The sequence below is a fragment of the Symphalangus syndactylus genome, chromosome 8 (genome assembly GCF_028878055.3).
Source record: "Symphalangus syndactylus isolate Jambi chromosome 8, NHGRI_mSymSyn1-v2.1_pri, whole genome shotgun sequence".
Lineage (NCBI taxonomy): Eukaryota > Metazoa > Chordata > Mammalia > Primates > Hylobatidae > Symphalangus > Symphalangus syndactylus.
In genome coordinates, this window is record NC_072430.2 from 63,444,519 (window position 1) to 63,463,413 (window position 18,895).

Sequence of the window (18,895 nt, forward strand, 5' to 3'; positions counted from 1 at the left end):
ATCACAAATATTCATGTAGAATTAATTTTTGGTAGAAGTAATTAGTTTTGAGAGCAGTGATGTGAAAACAAAAGGAATCCTATTCAGAGGATGATCTGAGAAGGATTTCTGCTTTAATCCTATTGAGCTTGAGATTAAAATAGCACTTTTGTTGTGAGCTGCCTCAGAAAACCCAGTAATTCTAAGAAACTGGCTATCTTTGAGGAGACTGGTAGGCTGGAGGCAGTGCTCTGGACTTGCTTGGAAATCTGGAAATCTAGAATTCTAGATTTATTCTTGTTTTACTTTTATCCTTTTTTATTACTTTGAAAATATGAACCTTGCCTTCTTGCAAAAATTAGAGGGATGAGTAAATCACATCTGCAGTATTGATACATAAATTGCTGCTGGTAACCTGTAACTTCACTAATTTCTTATATCTGAAATGTTCTTCCAAACTCTCTCCGAAGTTCCTTCTAAACAGGAATCCAAAGTTGTTCTTTCTGATTGATTTTAGTTGCTTTTGATTCTATCTTCCTCTTTAAATAGTTTGCAGCATTTATGCATTACTTCCAAAATGTTATTAAACTATTTTCTTGAGCATCTGTCTTGTGTCTACAATTAAATTTAAAATGTTTTTAAGATGGGGTAGGTGCTGTGTTTTTTTTTTTTTTTTTTTTTTTTAATCGTTGTTGCTGTTACTTTTTTTTTTAACTTTGTCTTCTGTTTTTCTCCTTTGTGTTTAAAGTAAGACTCATAAGGGCTGATGAAGAAACTGAGAAGAACCTGATTCTACTTTTGGTTTTACCTTTACTACCTGTGTAATCCCTCTGAAATTCAGTTTCTTCATCTGCAAATGAGAACCCTACTACTGAAAAAAAAGTTAGTGGGTGGGATAGACATTCAAGTCAAGAATATATGTATTAGTATCCTTTGGGTTGTCTCTCCTGCACCCTCACTTTTGTTATAACTGTCCCCCCTCCACTGCCTAGCCCACTCCCATCTGCATGGTTACAATTGCTGGGCTCCTACAAGCAATATTTAAGCAATGTGACCTGACCTCCCTGCCCCAAGTAATTGAACCAGGGCTGGGAAACTGACCAAGGAGGCCCCTTAAACACACTTGGAATTAGGACCAAGAAATTTCAGGTTCACCTGGCTGTTCTTTTAGACAGAGAAGGGGTAAATTCAGAAGGTGTTGGTTGGTGACACTTTTTCTACCTTGCAGTTAAATCAGAATGCAGCTTTGCAGTGAGAGAGAATAAAAGACAAAAGAAAGAGAGGATGTTGAGGATTCCCTGGACTAGAACATGGCAATTCCTTATTTTTAAGGGCCAGCTGCATCCCGGCTCTGAGGTCGGTGAGATACTCGCTGTCCACATAATCTATTACTATTATTAGCTTTAGTTAGCTTAAACTGGTTCTGTTACAGCCCAAAGTACCCCAATAAATACATTTTCTGTGGAAATGATTTGTGAATCAGATGTAGCTTTTACTGCATACATTCTTACTGTGTTCCACATTCTCTTCTGTGCTCATACCCTGGATGGTAGTAGAAATGTGCCAAGGTTTTGAAGTGAATGAACACCTTAACCTCTACACCTATCCCCAGGACCTACCAAGGAACATTTTGTTACCAATAGCCAACAAATATCATTTCCATTTTACTCCATCAACCTGATATAGCTGTTCTGCTGGCAAGAAAGTAATTGGGCCTTTTATGGTTGCAAGCTGAGACTGAGTCAGGTAAGTAAGAATGCACAGACTGTGACAATGACTGTTTTGACAAAAAAGCCTCCTAGAGCAACGATTATCGAGGGAGGGAGCTGGTGCTGGTGGGCTAGAGACGAGTGGAGCTGGATGATACTATTTCATCATTCAGCATTCAGAAGCACTCCTGACCAGAGCTCTCAGGGATGCAGGGCTGTGCCTTATATTTGGCATTCTTATGTGGTCCATTTTGGTTTTGCTTGTGCCACCTCATAATGTGACCTCTAAGAGATCTAAGACCTTTAAGACAAAAATGAGGCAGATGTACTGCAGGGCTGAATGCAAAGATCTGTAAGTTGAACTCCTTTCCTTTAATTTCATATTGCACTTTTAAAGCCTTTAAAAGAGTTTCTAACACAAAGGACCCATTCAAGTGTTCTACCATGGAGGGAAGTTGAAAACATGCATCTGCACGCATCTTGGCTGTTTGTTTGTGATAGAAGATCCAGTTAAGAACACCACTGGGCCTTTCTCCACACTTCCCATGTATAATGTCAAGACATGAGGTTAATTGCAGGCACCCATATCGGAAATAATTTTGGAGTCAGAAAAATGACGAGCAACCTTGCCCTCCAAGAGGAATGTGCAGGTCTGCATGGCAAATGTCACAGATGGCGTGGCACCTTGAGCAAAACCATATTTCTCTGTCATCCCTTCTTTTACATTGCAACATAAGTGCCTGGCCTCTGAGCAGAGCTGGATCTGTCTCCCATCACTGGAAAATGCGAGGAGGGTCTTGAACACACTGGTAAGGTGGTTGTTTTTAGAATGTGGCAGAAATAAATACCATGGGAAAATGGGGCCGGGGAGTGGCCTGACCTAAGCCATGTCCTGTAAGAGGCAGCCGGTCAGCAAAGAAACAGGAAAGTTAGACAAAATCTTGGTCAGAGTTAAATGGAACCACCCAAATGAGACCAACCAGGACTCCCTTAGCTGCAATTCTACTGTAAGAGAGCCCCTGCATCTCTAAAGGGGTGCACTGAGGCAACTTGCTTTCCCCCAAATTTATTTTCACCCTCCCCCACACTCATTGATTTTAATAGGCTTAAGATTTCCTGAAAAATACATGGCCATATAATTTTTCTCTCCCAGAGGTTCTCTGCCACAGCATGTTCTCTTTGAAATTTTTGGCTATGAATTACCATTCTGTAAGCGTTTACTGACATGCCAACTTGGAAACATCAAATAATATTTATGGCATTGCAAATTATACACAATTATTATATTGCAAGTCAATGGCTTAAGAATGTTTTAAAGCTAAAAAAGAAATAATTATGTTTTTTGGTTGGTCTGTGTATAAAACAACTCACAGAGAATGGCATAGTATTAGCCATTCACGTACAATATTTAATCCTGTGATAAATGGTAATGCTAAAGGAATTAGCTTTATAATGCCTTTGGAATTAGATCAGGTGTGTATCATTGTGGGAAATTCAAATAACCTCTTAAAACCTTAGTTTTCTTTTTGGTAAACTGGGAGTAAAACTCATCACACAGAGTTGTGATAAGAATTAAGTAAAATAATGAATATAACACACCTGGAATTACCAGGAGCCAAATGAATATGCCTTGCAGCCTTTCCCTATGCCCACTTTTCCTACAGGTTACATTTGCAACCAGCACATACTACATTATTTTGGTGACTTTTTCTTTTTACCCTCAAATTAATTTAGCTTTTAATTCATTTTCTTTTCATAGCAGGTGTTACAAAATAGGAACAACAAAAACAATGGAAAACAATCCCTTAGGAATAGATTGATTAATTACTGCTGATTATCCTTAGTGTTGAATGCAGTGCCTGGCACTTAATAGGTACTCAGTGTTTTTTATTGATTGGTTGGTTGTTCATCAAATGCCTTAATTTAAAATTTCCAGCTTTACTTTGAAAGGAGCAGTCTCTGTTGCCAAGCAAGGAATTAAACCTTTCTTAGAAAAATATCTCCATATAAGAAAGAGTTTCATGATTTATTTCAAAGAACAGAATTAGGACCAGAAGCTGAACATCGTAGGAAAGGTAATTTTATCTCAGTTTTAAGAGCTGTTTAATGTAATCCCAGCTACTTAGGAGGCTGAGGCATGAGAATCGCTTGAACTCTGGAGGCGGAGGTTGCAGTGAGCAGAGGTCGCGCCACTGCACTCCAGTCTGGGCGACAGAGACAGACTCTGTCTCAAAAACAAACAAACAAACAAACAAAGAACTGTTTAACAATTAAATTTGCCCGTTTGTGCAATGGGTATTCTTGTGAGGTATATTATAAGATGAAATAATCTTAAATGCACTCCCTTCCCCTAAAATGTCTCCTACTTATATTTTGTCCTGTATTAATGTTATTTTTTAAAAATTCACTGAAATCTTAAGAGGTTTTTATCTATATGTGTGAACCAAGTAATGTTTGTGAATTCTAATTAGTCAATATATACTAATGTCTTAGAATGTCAAAGTAAGGATCCATTCTGGACAAGCATTGTAAAAAAAGGTCTGCCTTGTCTTGGGTGAATGTAAGGTATGGGGGATGCAATTATAAGATAAATGAATAGGGATTGTGCTTGTGATTCAAACCCTATTGAAGACCAAGAAATGAGCATTTAAAATTTGGCTGCATACCAAATCAGGTAGCCAGGATCAGGGAAAAGGTTTTTTTGAAAAGTGTTCTGGGCACTCCAGTGTTGAGTGTTCTTCGCCATCTCCTCCAGATAATTTACTCAAGGCCATGCTGGGTGACCAGCTGAGCATCTAAAATTGATGGCAAGTGAGGGCTAGTTTTATAGCATCCCATGTTTGTCCACGAGATGGACTTTACAAAATCTAGCGGAGTCTCATCCTAGAGATGTCCCTGTCTCCAAGACTAAGGAGTTGAATGTAAAGGAAGAGGAAAAAAGGGCTGTACTGAATCGGCTTTTCTATTCATCCTTATGATCTTGCATCTCTTTTAGAAGACTGGCTATTAACAGAAGCTAATTTAATACATCTAGTTCAGAGAGAGAAGGACATTTGAAATCCTAGTGGATTCTGAGAGCTATATTTTCAGTAACTTGGACCTAGCTAGAACCATTCCAGAAGAGGTGGCAGAAGCTTTATTCTTGAAGAGCCCTTCTACGTAGGGATGATGTAGCAGATATGAGGGTGAGGTATGCCAACTCTAAGATTTTTTTATAATTTGGTGACTCTATGTGAATTTCTAAGATAAGGTGCAATGAATTCTGGTTCTGGAGGTGAGAGTTCTAGATTAGGAAATTTTACCATGTGATTCTACTTTAGAACTTCTGCTTGCTGTATCTCTTAGCATCTCAGTCCAGTTGCTGGGTGAAATCTGTGCATTTTCTGTCGTGCTACCTCAACAAAGCAGTCAATTAGAATGCTTACCTCTCAGTCTAATTTTTAACTGCTCAGAAGGAAGCTACAGAAACAGCTTGGATTTAATCATGGAAAATGATGTGTTTACCTCAGAACATTTTAAGTTAATGAAAAACCTGGAAAATATCAATTTGGTCATAATGCAAAGTCCAGAAAGCAGTAAATAATTCTAGCACCTTTCTGTGTCCCTGAAACAAAACTAGCTTTGTTGTATTTTGTTATATTTTAAATCTATTTTCTGTTTTATATCTCAGTAGGATATATTTTCAGCTTTGAAAGGCACATTAAATCACAGATCCTTAAAGCAGGGTTCGAAAAACACACAAACACCCGTAAGTTCTGCTAACTCATACTGTGTTGAGTTGTCTGGGTGGATACATTCACCTTCAAACAGAGAAACTTGGTCAGTGTGCTGAATCTGTACGTGACAAAAACATTTTTGTTTATCAGTGTCTACTTGAGGAAATGTATCCATATGAACACTGGTCTCTGAATCCATATTTATTTTATAGTCTTCATTTTATGATTGGCAGATTAAACACTTCAGTTACATGCCTTGAAAGGTCTAGAAAGAATAATTCATGCTAAAATTGATCCTGTTTAGGGCACGTGGGTCAGGTAGAAGGATGAACTGTATAGGGATCAGCATGGTGCAGATGATGCTTCCTAGGGGTAGGCACAGGAGTGGAGGTGCAGGGAGTGCATGCATTTATTCCACCAAAATTTACTGAGTAACTGCTATGTGCCAAGCTCTGTGTGGAATACTACAGATAGCACTGTCATCTGCCCCATGGACTTTACAATTTGTACATTGCTAGCAATCCTTAGGGATAGCTCACAAGAGCTATGTGAAAGGAAATATGAAGTCAAATCTTAGTACTGATTAGATTGAGATGGATCCTGGCACAAGACAAGGAGTATGGTCTAATCTTCCATTATGTGTGGGCTCCCAGGAGTCAGGTTCCCAGAAGGCTCTACAGACCATTTGGTCATGAAGCCAATGGTAAATCCTCAGATTGGAGGATAATTCAAGAGCAGTTTTTATGTGCTGTATCATAAATGCCTTAGCAGAAATTCAGTTAAACTAGTGAAATAAAAATAGTGAGTTTTATGTGACTAGGAGAATAAAAAACATTTCTATCCCATTACTTACTTTGTAGAAAGAGAAAACGAATGTATTCATTGATTCAAAAGTAGCTGGCATTATTGAGAGCTTACAATGTACCAAGAGCTGTACTAAGCATCTTATATACACACTCTCACTTAATCTCCAAAATCAGCCCTATAAGCTGCATACTGTTATTATCTCAGTTTTGCCATTAGGAAATTAAGGCACAGAGAGGCTAACTACCTTACTCAACATCATGTAGCTTTTGAATGGGTGGGGAGAAGGTAGCTTTGAATCGATTTGGATCATAGTCTTGAACGCCATAATCTCAAATGTTGAAATCCTGAAAGATCAAAATCCTTAAAGTCTAAATCCTTAAACTCCTTAATATCTAAAATCCTGAAAATCATAATCATAGGATAGTTGCAGCATGTTAGGTAGAACTATTACCCTGTTATTGTCTTTATATTGTCTTTATTAAGTATAGTTTAAGGAGACACATATGGATGCCAAGTTGACAAGGGCTGGACTAGTGGATTTAATTTTAGGTATCATCTTGACTGGATTAAGGGATACCTAGAAACCTGGCAAAGCATTATTTTGGGTGTGTCTATCAAATAATAGAAGAACTTCAAAAAGAGCAATGCCATGTAGAAAATGAATGTGAATGTATTCCCTGAGGAGATCCACATCCTAAAAGAAAAAAAGGAGCTATTCATTGAGATACAAGACTTTAAAATAGAGTTAACAATTATGAAAGTTGGCCAGATTTTATGGACTATCTCTGTGCAATTGCCCATAATTTATCCCGTCATATATTTTTTCATAGGTTGAATTTTCTTTTTAGTTTTTTTCTTTTCTTTTAGTTTTTCTTCACTATTTTAACTTTTCAGCATTATTTTTATAAGTTGCTATGTATTTCATCTTCACATAATCTCCAATACTGAAGGTATAAATTGTGTAGAGACTTTGGAGAGTTCTAATTCATTTTATGCATTTTTTTTTTTTTTGCAAATTTCGCTCCTCAGAAGTGCATTATTACAAAGTTGACTTCGTGTGTAAGCATAGTGTATGTATCTAAGTGTTGAAACTTCCCCAATAAATGAAGAGAGGTCCCTTTTGTACATCTACGTTTGTGAAAGATAAAATTTCTTGAGATCTCAACTCTTTGGGCAAGTGCATATGTTGTGGTGACCCATCGTGGTTTTTGATTGATCTCATCAAAAGACTTAGATTGTTACCCCGGTATTTTAGATGACCGCAGTTATAAAGCTGGGTACACACAGTTCCAAACATATTGATATGCATTTATACATTTCCCTTTCTGACCTCTCTCCTTCTCTTCCCTCCCTCCCTCCCTCCCCCCCTTCCTTCCTTCCTTCCTTCCTTCCTTCCTTCCTTCCTTCCTTCCTTCCTTCCTTCCTTTTCTTTCTTTCTTTTTCTTCCTTTCGACATGGTCCCACTCTGTCCCCTAGGCTGGAGCACAGTGGTGTGATTACAACACATCGCAGCCTTGAACTCCTGATATTCAAGTGGCGATCCTCCCACCTCAGCCACTGGAGTAACTGGGACTACAGGCACACACAACCATGCCTGGCTAATTTTTGTATTTTTGGTAGAGACAAGGTCTCACTGTGTTGCCCAGGCTGGTCTCAAACTCCTGGACTTAAGTGATCCACCTGCCTTGGTCTCCCAAAATGCTGGGATTACAGGCATGAGTCACTGCACCTGGCCCTATTGCTTTGTAAATACAGTTTGCCAGCTCATAACTGTTGTACTCATGCAACTGTTGTTGGCATATCTGAATGTTTATGCCTGCAAAAATATGTGTGTCATTATTGCTTATTTTATTGTGTAAAGTAGCCTACAAAGTGTTCTGTCATGTTTTTATATGTTTCCCAGATAAATCCCTTTTAAAAATGTAAATTAATACTTTTAAATAATTTTAAAATTATTTTTTCCAGAATCAAATTTTTGGTAACTTGAATTTTTGGGATTTCGACATTTGGGATTGTGTCTTTTGGGATTATGATGAGCTACTAATTTGAATCCTAATCTCTGACTCCAAAACTCACGCTTTTGATGAGTCATTATTGTTATAGCTCCTGTTGTTGAACTAAGCATGCTAGAAAGCCAAAGTCCACAGCTCATCCAATATTCTCTAGTTTGTTAATGGCCCTATTGTCTTCCTAAGCCAGAAACCTGGGAGTCACTTTAACCTCTTTTATTTCTCTCTGCCCACTTCTCCTCATTTATCAGTCTTTAAGTCTTGATTTTAATTCCTAGTATTTCTTGAATCTGCCTGTAGTCATCATTTTTTATCTGGACAACTGCAATCATTTCCTAATGGTGTCTCTATCTCTCTTCCAATGGAATCTTTACAGTGCTGCCAGGGTGATGGTTCTAACAACAAAGATATTCATGCCACATCACTGTTTAAAAGCCTTCAGTGACTTTCAGACCTCTTATAATCTGGACCCTCCACCCACTCCTTTATCTCACTCTGTTCTCCAAGAGCCTTGAACTATTTGCAATTGGTTGATGGTGCTGTTGCTTCTATGTCTCTGCCCATCCTTTTCTCTAGGACCAGAATGACCTTCTTATAATTTTCCACCCAGTAAACTGGCTCTAATATCTTCTTCTCTAAGAAGCTGTCCCTGCCCCTTCCAGACAGAGACAGGGCCTTCTATCTCCAATTGCCCCTTGTTGGTGACTCTGGGATAACAGTCACTGCTTTGTACCTGCCTGTTTCTACTACACTGTGAATGTTTCAAGGCAGGGGAAGCAAATCAGACAGACACAGCGTATTTAGAAAGAACAGTCCATTAAAAAAAAAAAAAAAAAAAGCAACAGTAAAAAGCACCTAGTAGTTCCCTGATTCCCATGAGGAGTCACGCTGAGGGTCCTCAGAAGAGAAGCTTTCCATATAGGGATCTGTGAAGACTTGGACAACTATTTTGCTCAGCTCATGTGCCAAATGTTTGCCCTGCCAGCATAGCCCCTCTCTTTCTCTGCTGGAATATATTAATCTAGGCTTCCCACTCACCTCATCAACTAGGCTGTTCTCTAAGTTTGCAGCAGGGAAAGTTTTGCCAGATCTGGTGTCCCTCCCTACTCACTGGGTATAGTTCCTTTGCCCTTGCACATGAAGAGACATTACAGGAACATGATCGGTTTATTCCCTCCCTGAAGGATATGCCTGTCCCTACATTTCTTTGTACTTCAGTTAAAAAAAAAAACAAACCTGAAACTGTCTCATTCATAGGTTTTCTTCTGGATAACTTGTGGAATGGGGCTCTTGCCACTGTAAAAGTGATGTACCTCCTCATTTGGGGCTTAGTCTTTTTTGAGCCATTGCTCTCTCTTATGATGGCAAATTCTAGCATGTACGCAGCCTTGCCACAACTCCTTATCACCAATGGAAGACATCACAAACTGATCATAGCATTCTTTGTCACTAAGCCAGACACAGCCTCAGAATGTTGCTCATTTCAGAATTTCAGGGAGCTGGTACCAAACATTTGGAGTTGATCTCTAAGAAGAAAACTACTTGCTGTCTTCAATCCCCAGGATTAATTTGACCTGCATTCTTACATTGACCGTGTAGTCTACGTAGTACTTCTGGAACAAAATGGAACTGTCTTTCCCCAGGGACCACAACATGAACTTTATTAATTTTTATCTCACTCCCATGAAGCTGTTAGGTTCTTGTAGATGAAAATTTAAGAATCTGAAATGATCCTCCTAGGTATAAGGTTAAAAGCACCCAAATCCAGACTTACTTGTAGGTTTCAAGAGCAGGGGCCAGTATCATCTATATATGAGTAGAGTATCTACTAAAATAGTCAATGCACCATCTATTTGCCTTAAACTACTGATAAATCTAATGAGAAGCACAAATGTTATGAGAATTAGGAAAAGTAATTTGAAAAGCTATAGAAGTAAGGTAATTGGCTTTCTTTTAAAAGTAGATGATAAAAATTGCAGAAAGAAATGAAAAGCTAGATTTCAGTTAAAATCTAACAAGATTATTCATCAGAATAAATATTATACAGTTGTCTCTTGAACATCATAGGAGTTAAGGGCACCAACCCCTGTGCACTGGAAAATCCATGTCTGACTTTTGACTCCCCTAAAACTTAACTATGAATAGCCTACTTTTGACTGGAAGCCTTACCAATAACATAAACAGTCAATTAACACATATTTTTGTCTTATATGTATTATATCCTGTATTCTTACAATAAGGTAAGTTAGAGAAAAGAAAATGTTATTAAGAAAATCATAAAGAAAAGAAAATATATTTCCTATTTATTAAGTGGAAGTGAATCATCATAAAGGTCTCTATGCTTGTAGTCTTCATGTTGAGTAGGCTAAGGAGAAGGAGAAAGAGGAGGGGTTTGGTCTTGGTATCTCAGGGGTGGCAGGGGCAGAAGAAAATAAGTGTATAAGTGGACCCACACAGTTTAAACCCGTGCTGTTCAAAGGTCAACTGTACTTGATCTTATTTCATGTTTTGTTTTTGCCTCAAACTAATCTTAAATGAGAAGAAAACCACTATGTATGTCCTTTGAGGTCAGATTGCATATATTCAGCCTATTAATGAAAATTAGCTTTACGCTAAAAGCACATTAGAAGCCTACACAGAGAAAATGAGCATCTACTGGGCAATATTGAATAGTAGTAAAGAGGCTGAGCTGGGAGTCAGTGAGATTTGAGTTTCTGCCTGGTCTCTGCCTATTGCTAGCTGTGTGATGCTAGGCAGATTGTTTAACATCTCTGAGCCTCAATCTCTGCATGTGTAAAATGGGGATACCTACAATACCTGCATGAATATAAAATGAGACAATGTGGTAAGGCACTTCAGGAGCCTGGCAATCAATCAATGCATCTAGTGAGTTGATACATTTTATTATTTAAATTGTAGTCAGAAAGATTGCCCTTGGGTAAGGTAATCTCTCACTTCTTTTACATGTTTCCTACCAAGAGACCATTACATCAACTGGATAGCAGAATTGATCTAGAGGGGAGATTAGCTCTGAACAACTTATCCAAGTCTGATGGACCTTAAAAGCAGTATTGACTACATTTGCTTTAGCTGGCCTAGGTCTGCCCTACTTCCTATTGTACAGCCCAAAAGGGGCTGGAGAACTCTAGAAAAATCACTCCTGTAGCAAACAAACAAACAACAATAACAAAAACAAACACAATCAACACAACCCAGCCTTTAGCAACTGCTCCAGGAGCAGCTGTAAACAGAGCCAGAGAACTTATCTGTTGCCCCTCACAGTGCCTGAACCAACATATACTCAGAGAGAGAGAATAAGACAAAAATGGTTATCAACTGGTTGTCAAACCCAAGTACCTGTTACAGACAAGTAGAGTTCTGAGTTTCTGAGTTTTACAGTCTTCACTGCAGTGCCAAGGGAAATCAGCATTGCCATTCTTATTTTACAGGCAGAAAACCCCCAGCACCAAGGGATTAAACAATTTGTATTGGAATGAGATTTTACTAACTCCATAGAAAGTGGACCTAAAATTTAAACATGGATAAACCACATCCTTTATTTAAACAATATTTTACAGTCTACGATGAAAGAGTACTTAGAGATGGAATTTGCAGATTGGCTGTCCATGAGTTCACAGAAAAATTTATGCAACTTTCCATTCATTCAGCAAACACGTATTCAGTTCACAGTGCTAGGGACTGTGACAGGCCCAGAGATACAAGCTCATCTAATAATATTATCTGCTATCAGGGAAAGCATAAGAAGACATACATGTAAAGAAATAAAATGACATGGATATTATGACAGTAACAAAAATCTGTATATGTTACAGTAAGAGCCCAAAGAGAAGACAAGTCCTGAAAGATCACTCTGTGTTCATTCTGCCCTGTGTCCACTTGGCAACAGAGAGAATGCTAGCAAACACTAAAAGAGTTGCAATCCTTGCCGACTGCAAACCCACAAACAGGCGAACATAATATACGAAAGTGCTAGAAATCATGAGTGCATGTGAACATAGAATGCTATCTTCTGTGTCTAGTATCTGAAATGAGATTGTAATTATTTTCCAAATCTTCAAAAAATGTGCTTTGGAGTTTCCTACAACTTGACTTTTAAATCGTAATTCTCTGCTAATGGTTATCTTGCCAAAGTGGAGCCTTATCACGGGGGGAGAGCCTAAAATCAACCCAGAGGTTAGAAGATTGGGAGAAGGATGGAGTTCCAGGACTTGTCAAAATTAAACACAGCTTTCAGCCCACTTAGGCACTCTCTTCTTGAAACATTCTCTTGCGTTGACTTTGGCAACGCCTATTTTCCTAGTTTCCTTCTAACTTACCAACATTCCTTCATAGTCTCTTTTGCTGACTCACTATCCTCTATCTTTAATAAGAGGTTTTTCAGGGACCTTTGATTTTCTCACTGTACTCTTTTCTTGGCCATTGCCTCTTCTACCATGACTTCTATTACAATAGAAATGTCAATCACTTTCTCCTTTCTTCAATTTAGATGTTTCCTCTAACACCCGGATGTGTAATTCAACTCTTAACTTGATATCTCACTTGGAAGAGTTACAAGCCTCTCTGAAAAAAATCCATAGAGGATGGAATGCATGGCATTTTCTCTGAAACTTCCTCCCTGTCCAGTGTTATCTACCTTGGAACGATTGCCTCATTTAGAGGGACTGTCTAACCTGAGTACACATACGAAACATATGAGGGCTTTGAAACATACCTGCTCCTGGACCCCCTGCTGAACCAATTAAATCAGAATTTCTGTTGTGAAGATCTCCACATGAGTTTAAGGTGCAGCTAGGTTAAGAATTGCTGAATATGTCGCTCAACTTGGAAATCCGTTTGTCTTGATCTCTCCCTTTTCATTATCCTTTCATAGTCAACCACCTGTTGATATTTCATCTAGTAAATAGCTCTTGACTCTGTTTTTATCATCAAAGCCATCACCAAGGTACCATCTTTGCTGGCCTGAAATAATCTTCTAACTGTTCTCATTGCCTCTATTCTTAGTTTATATCCATGCCATTGTCCACAATGCAGCCAGGGTGATTTAAATAAATCTGATCAATCACTTCCTTGCTTAAACATTGCACTGGCTTTCTGCTTGATTTTAAAATAAGCCACAGATACTTATGGGCTATACATATGATAATATAGGAATAGAGATTTTGTTCGTTTGTTTTGGTCTGATCAGCAAATTTCCTCATCTCTACTCCTCTGGAACATATCTTCCTGACCCCCAACCTACCGGGTGGGCATATGATCAGGTCTCTTAGGGGTGCAGATGGTGATCCAAGCCTTCCAGGTTATCAAGGGCCCTCCTGCCTTACAATTTTGGGGACTAGAATAGAAGCAGCTTTGCCTCTGGTTTCATAGTGAAAGGGTACGAATTTGAAGCTCTTGGCAACCATCTTTCTCCCCCCACCTCACATGGTCAAACCCAGCACTCCTGGCAACTGGGGGAAATCTTCTATGATTAAATTAGTTATTTGAGTAATATTTTGTTTATTTTGCAGCTTTCCTGCTCAACTGTTAGTTCCATGAAGGCAACAGCCATGCCTGCTTTGTTCACTGAAATATCTTTGTTTCCTAACACATAGAAAGTCATCATTTTTTGACGGCTGAAAGAATGAATGAATGCCTAGTCTTGGAGACATCTACTTCCAATAAAGTTTAGATGAAGGAAACGGATGCCAGTGGGAGATTTGTGGATCTATTTCACCAGATTTCACTCTGCTGACTCAGCAAAAGGGTCCCCAAAGAAAGTATGTGTGATATATGAATGCCTAGCCACCTGTCTTGGAACAAACCGGGATTTCTTTAGCTTTCTCCCACCAGGAGATGCTCTCCCGGCATTTTTCAATACTCCCCTTCCCTAAAAGGTAAAATTTACATCCCGATAGTCACAGTGGGCTGCTTTATTGTACAATCTGACATCAGAATGGACGGAGAGAGTATGCTTTTTAAGTTCCTTAAAATGCAGTTCTATTGAAAATAGCTGTTGAGACACATGCATAAAATAAGCTGCTAAGGAACAATAAGAGATATGATAGAGTTATAGAAATGTGTTATTATGTTCCACCCAGAAAATATTATGCAATACAGGGATAAATTTATTCCTTATGAATTTAACAAAAATTTGTATAATTTTCTATGATTTTTGCTTCATAATGTAATCAATTCACTAGGGCTTTTGATGTTTGGATGTGGCCATTTGGTTTTGGTGGAAAATAGTTTGATGTAGTCTAAAAAGCAAACTCTAAAAATGTATCTATTTTAATTATGAATACATTGTGACTCAGATTTATCCCATCTTTGAACTTCACCCCATCTCCAACTATACTCCCCAGGGTAGGGATTAGGGCTGAGATGAAATCAGGGATGGGCCAGTGACAAGGCACGGGGAGGGAGGGTATGGAAATGAGGGCTCAAAGGCTGGCAAACTACGTGGAAAGAGGAATCACTTTCTTACTACACTTGCACATCTCAGAAGGAGCCACCCATCATTCTAAGTCAGGAGGCTGCTTGTTTTCAGCGAATTCACTTGTATCACATGTACCTCAGTGTCTCAGATTTCTCTCTGAAACGATCATTGTTATTGCCATTTTCTTTTAGTTAATACATTTTATGGAGACACTCATTCTGTTTTTTTTCATTTGAAAAATCTGTAGGATGAACACCTCTGTTTTAAGTTGACTGCTTGATTCTATGAACCTATTTGAGTTGTTATAGATTATCCACTGGGCAAGGTGGAGGTGGTATTAGGAAGAGGATATTTGTAGCATAATAGGATCTCATATTCTCCAGATTTCACAGAAAACACTCAGTTCAATTTCTAACAGTTTCCTCAGTAGCCCTTTATATTTAAGCATCTAATTTATTGTTAAACTCCTTCAAAATGGAGTTTTTGGGGAAACAGGTGATCAGACTTATAGCCTAACCCGATCAACTCTAATATACTTTAAAAGCCTGTGCTGTTTTTCTGATTTTAAAATTAGAATATATTCATACAGAATAACATACTTTCTATATTCAAATAATCCAGAAGTGAGATTTTAAAACAGGAACATTCTCCATGATCAAGTTTGTGGTTAGGGATGGAATAAAAGTCAGGAACCAAAGCAAATTGATTGTGAATTGCTGACGCAGAAGCTTCAGGGCCGCTCACTTGCATGGGCCCTTTTAGGAGCCCTAGGAGGGCCCCAGTCATATGTCCATATAGTCCCTTACTTCTGTAAAATGCGTAAAAATAAAATATTTTAACTTCAGCTAATGAAGGCTGTTCTTTCCACTGTCGCCTGCTCTGGAGCGGCACCGGGTTGCCACAGGCATTTTGGAGAGTGGGGTACAGGACAGCTGAGTTGAGGATCCATTTAGGTTCAGGTCAGAGGATCTACTGTTTGCAGTCAGATCCAGGTACAGCTATTTAGCCACCTGTTTTGGTGTAGAAATTACTCCCAGGTCCACTCCTACCATCCGTTGCTCCCACCTGCCAACATTATGAAACAGAGGTGTGGAGCCAGAGCTTGATGTGGGCATGTGCTCGAGCAATGGCTCCAAGCACTGGAAGTCTGTGGGTGATGGAGGAGAAATATGGTTTGAAATATACAAAGCCAGAAGCTAGCGTGTGGAAGATTTTTCCAGTCATCAGGCATGTAAAATTTTAAGAGAATCATTCAGTGCTCATCAAAACAAGTTCTCTGCTTCCAGGAAGAGACTTAAAAATGTATTTGACAGGCCGGTCGTGGTGGCTCATACCTGTAATTCCAGCACTTTGGGAGGCTGAGGCAGGTGGACTGCCTTAGGTCAGGAGTTCGAGACCAGCCTGGCCAACAAGGTGAAACCCTGTCTCTACTAAAATTACAAAACATTAGCCAGGTGTGGTGGTGCATGCCTGTAATCCCACTTACTAGGGAGGCTGAGGCAGGAGAATCACTTGAACCTGGGAGGCAGAGGTTGCAGTGAGCCAAGATTGTGCCACTGCACTCCAGCCTGGGCAACAGAGTGAGAATCCATCTCAAAAAAAAAAAGTATTCGATATATCTAGAGATATTTTGGAAATCTCTCAAGAGGAAATTTATCGGAATTATTATGTTTGTAGGACACACATATGTAGCAGTACTACAAACAATCTTTGTGAAATTACATATTTTATTCATCCCAACATGTCGATTACATGAACTTATTAGAAAAATATTTACATGTCTGACTTAAAATGCTGACAGCAACAATAACGTAAAACTTATAACAAGTACATTGACTAGTTATTCAGTTTTGTTCATTCAAAGAGTATTTAAAAGTTGTCACTGCATAAAGAAAACTTGAGATGTGCTGAAATCTTACAGTTCATATATGAAAAACCTGATAGAAGTTTCCTCAAATTTGACATCCTAAGAATTTATTAATATATGCATTGCCCATAAAAATTATGATGCTAAGAGCAACTTTTCTAAACTATTAGTAATTAAAAATAGATTTTGATCAATGATTCTAGAAGAAAGAGAATTATGTTTCTCTTTTAAGGACTGATCTTTCAAAAACAATGGCATATGACGGGATTATCAGGAAAATAATCAAGAAATATAGTCAAGAAATGTAGAAAAAATTCTTCAGAGGTATGCTAGGCAGTTCATTAAAAAACTGTTTTTTTGTTGATGTTTGTGCTTTTGCAACTTTAAAAAAATTATTTTTTGTTCTCATTTTAAATAAACACTTGTTTTCATACCTAATTTATCCTTTAAAAAAAATCAAATATAAGACTTAGGTCCTACAAGACCTGAATCCAACACTAGTAAGGGATATTGTTTTCATGTTTTTGAAAACATGGAGATTTTACATGTTTACAAGGTGGTTTAACATCAAATGGCTGCATTAAAGTGTTAGATCAAAACGCCCTGCTTTGAACCAGACCCATCCCTGGGGTGAGGCTTGGGCATTGCAGGATCAACCTCACACTCACAAAGTAAGCCTTTGACTTTATCTCCAAGTGAGCTTGTAACTACAGTTACCAGGAAAGTAGAAGTGATTCATCACACACCTTTCTATGTGTGTCCTATTATCACACGACATGCCCAGGATGCACTTGAATTGATATTGGAAATAATTATCTTATGGCTAACACATTATAGTGCATTGGATTTTTTTTCTTGTTAAAGGCATTGCTTTGTTAAATGTAAACATTAAAAAGAGGCCAGTTTCTGTAACCTGGCCTTGACCTTGGGAAGGTTCTACCATGCCTCTGGCACTGACCCTTGGGCTGAGAAAGTTGTGCTGGTCTAGATTCTGTTTCTTTTCCTGGGTGCCTGGCACACAGTAGGGTCTCAAATATTAGTTTTTTGCTTCCCTCCTCCCTTTACTCTTTTTCTTGGGGCAGTTTTTTTTTCTGTCAAGTATGAGGAAATTTTACAAAGCAAAATCATACTAACACATTCCAATTGTATTACCAAATGACTGTCTTTATTAAGCTGTCTAGAGCATCAGTGTCCAGGTTATGGACTGTGCAATACAGTACCTAGGAACCGTCTTCACACCTGGAGTAGTTTTTCGTTGGTTCACAAAGGGCTGCAACTAAGCCAAACAACAATAAACTAGAGTGAAATGCATTTACCAAGAGGAAAACTGAAGAGTGATATACTTAAACTCTAGTCATTATCCTATGGATAGAATAATAGTAAATTATCATAATGCTAACTTGTAAATCCTTTATGATATATAGGGTGCTTCCAAATTCATCTCACGAAGTCTAACAACTTTTAAGTGTAGGTATCACCTTTATCCCAATTTTAGAGAGAACGATACAGTGTGAACTAAGTGACTGATCCAAGATACCTTAGCCAATAAGTGGAGAAGCCAGAAGTTGGACCCAACACTATATGACTTTTATGACCTGTGAGTTTTTAAGGCATTTATATTATTGCTATTCAAGAACAGTACTAAACTTTTTGATAGCCCCTGTCTCTCCCGTTAACTCTACTAAGATGGAAGTCCCTGCGGAAAAAACAGATGTAGAATAATCAGCAAGAAGTAGTTCTTGCTCTGAAAAAGTTGACATTCCGGGGACACATCTGGCCATGTTAACAGTCAACCGTAATACAATGTGTACAGGGATCTAAGCGGCGCAAATAAAATGCAAGGAATCAGTGAGCAGAAGAAATCACCAGAGAAGAAAGTATTTGTAGTCTATTCCAACTTTAGCCATCAGACGCCTCCATATTGATGCCCAATTATTAATTTTCATGTGGTTGTAATTAATACAGTTACTTAGAATTATGGTACATTAACTTCTGCTGCATCTTGGAGTCACTCCTAAGTTTATACAGCAAATATATCTGGAGTTTAAGTATTTGAAAGGGATAGAATACAATTTCACCACAGTATTAATGTGTTTTTCCATTTTTCATCCTAGTTATCTGACTTTTAAGTTTATATAGTCTCTTAAATTTTAACATCTTTTTGTTTGTATTTTCTATTGTAATTAAGTCCTTGTCCTTGAGATCAAAATGAGGCATTTCATGCCATCTAGCTATAGTTAGGCCTTGAATCAGATTTCTGGTTGGAACGAATTACTGTTTTAATTTTTTTTTTCAATTTTTAATTTTGTTTTTTGTAGAGTTGGGGTCTCACTATGTTGCCCAGGCTAGTCTTGAACTCCCGGATTCAAGAG

General features: G+C 38.3%; 1 long non-coding RNA gene across 1 annotated transcript; it reads left to right on the forward strand.

Moving 5' to 3' along the window:
• Positions 1-1,519: 1,519 nt before the first annotated feature.
• LOC134737457 (uncharacterized) lies at positions 1,520-16,847 on the forward strand. Its single transcript, XR_010122371.1, has 3 exons — positions 1,520-1,725; positions 13,749-13,997; positions 16,756-16,847. It is a non-coding gene; the product is annotated as an uncharacterized lncRNA (long non-coding RNA).
• Positions 16,848-18,895: the final 2,048 nt, after the last annotated feature.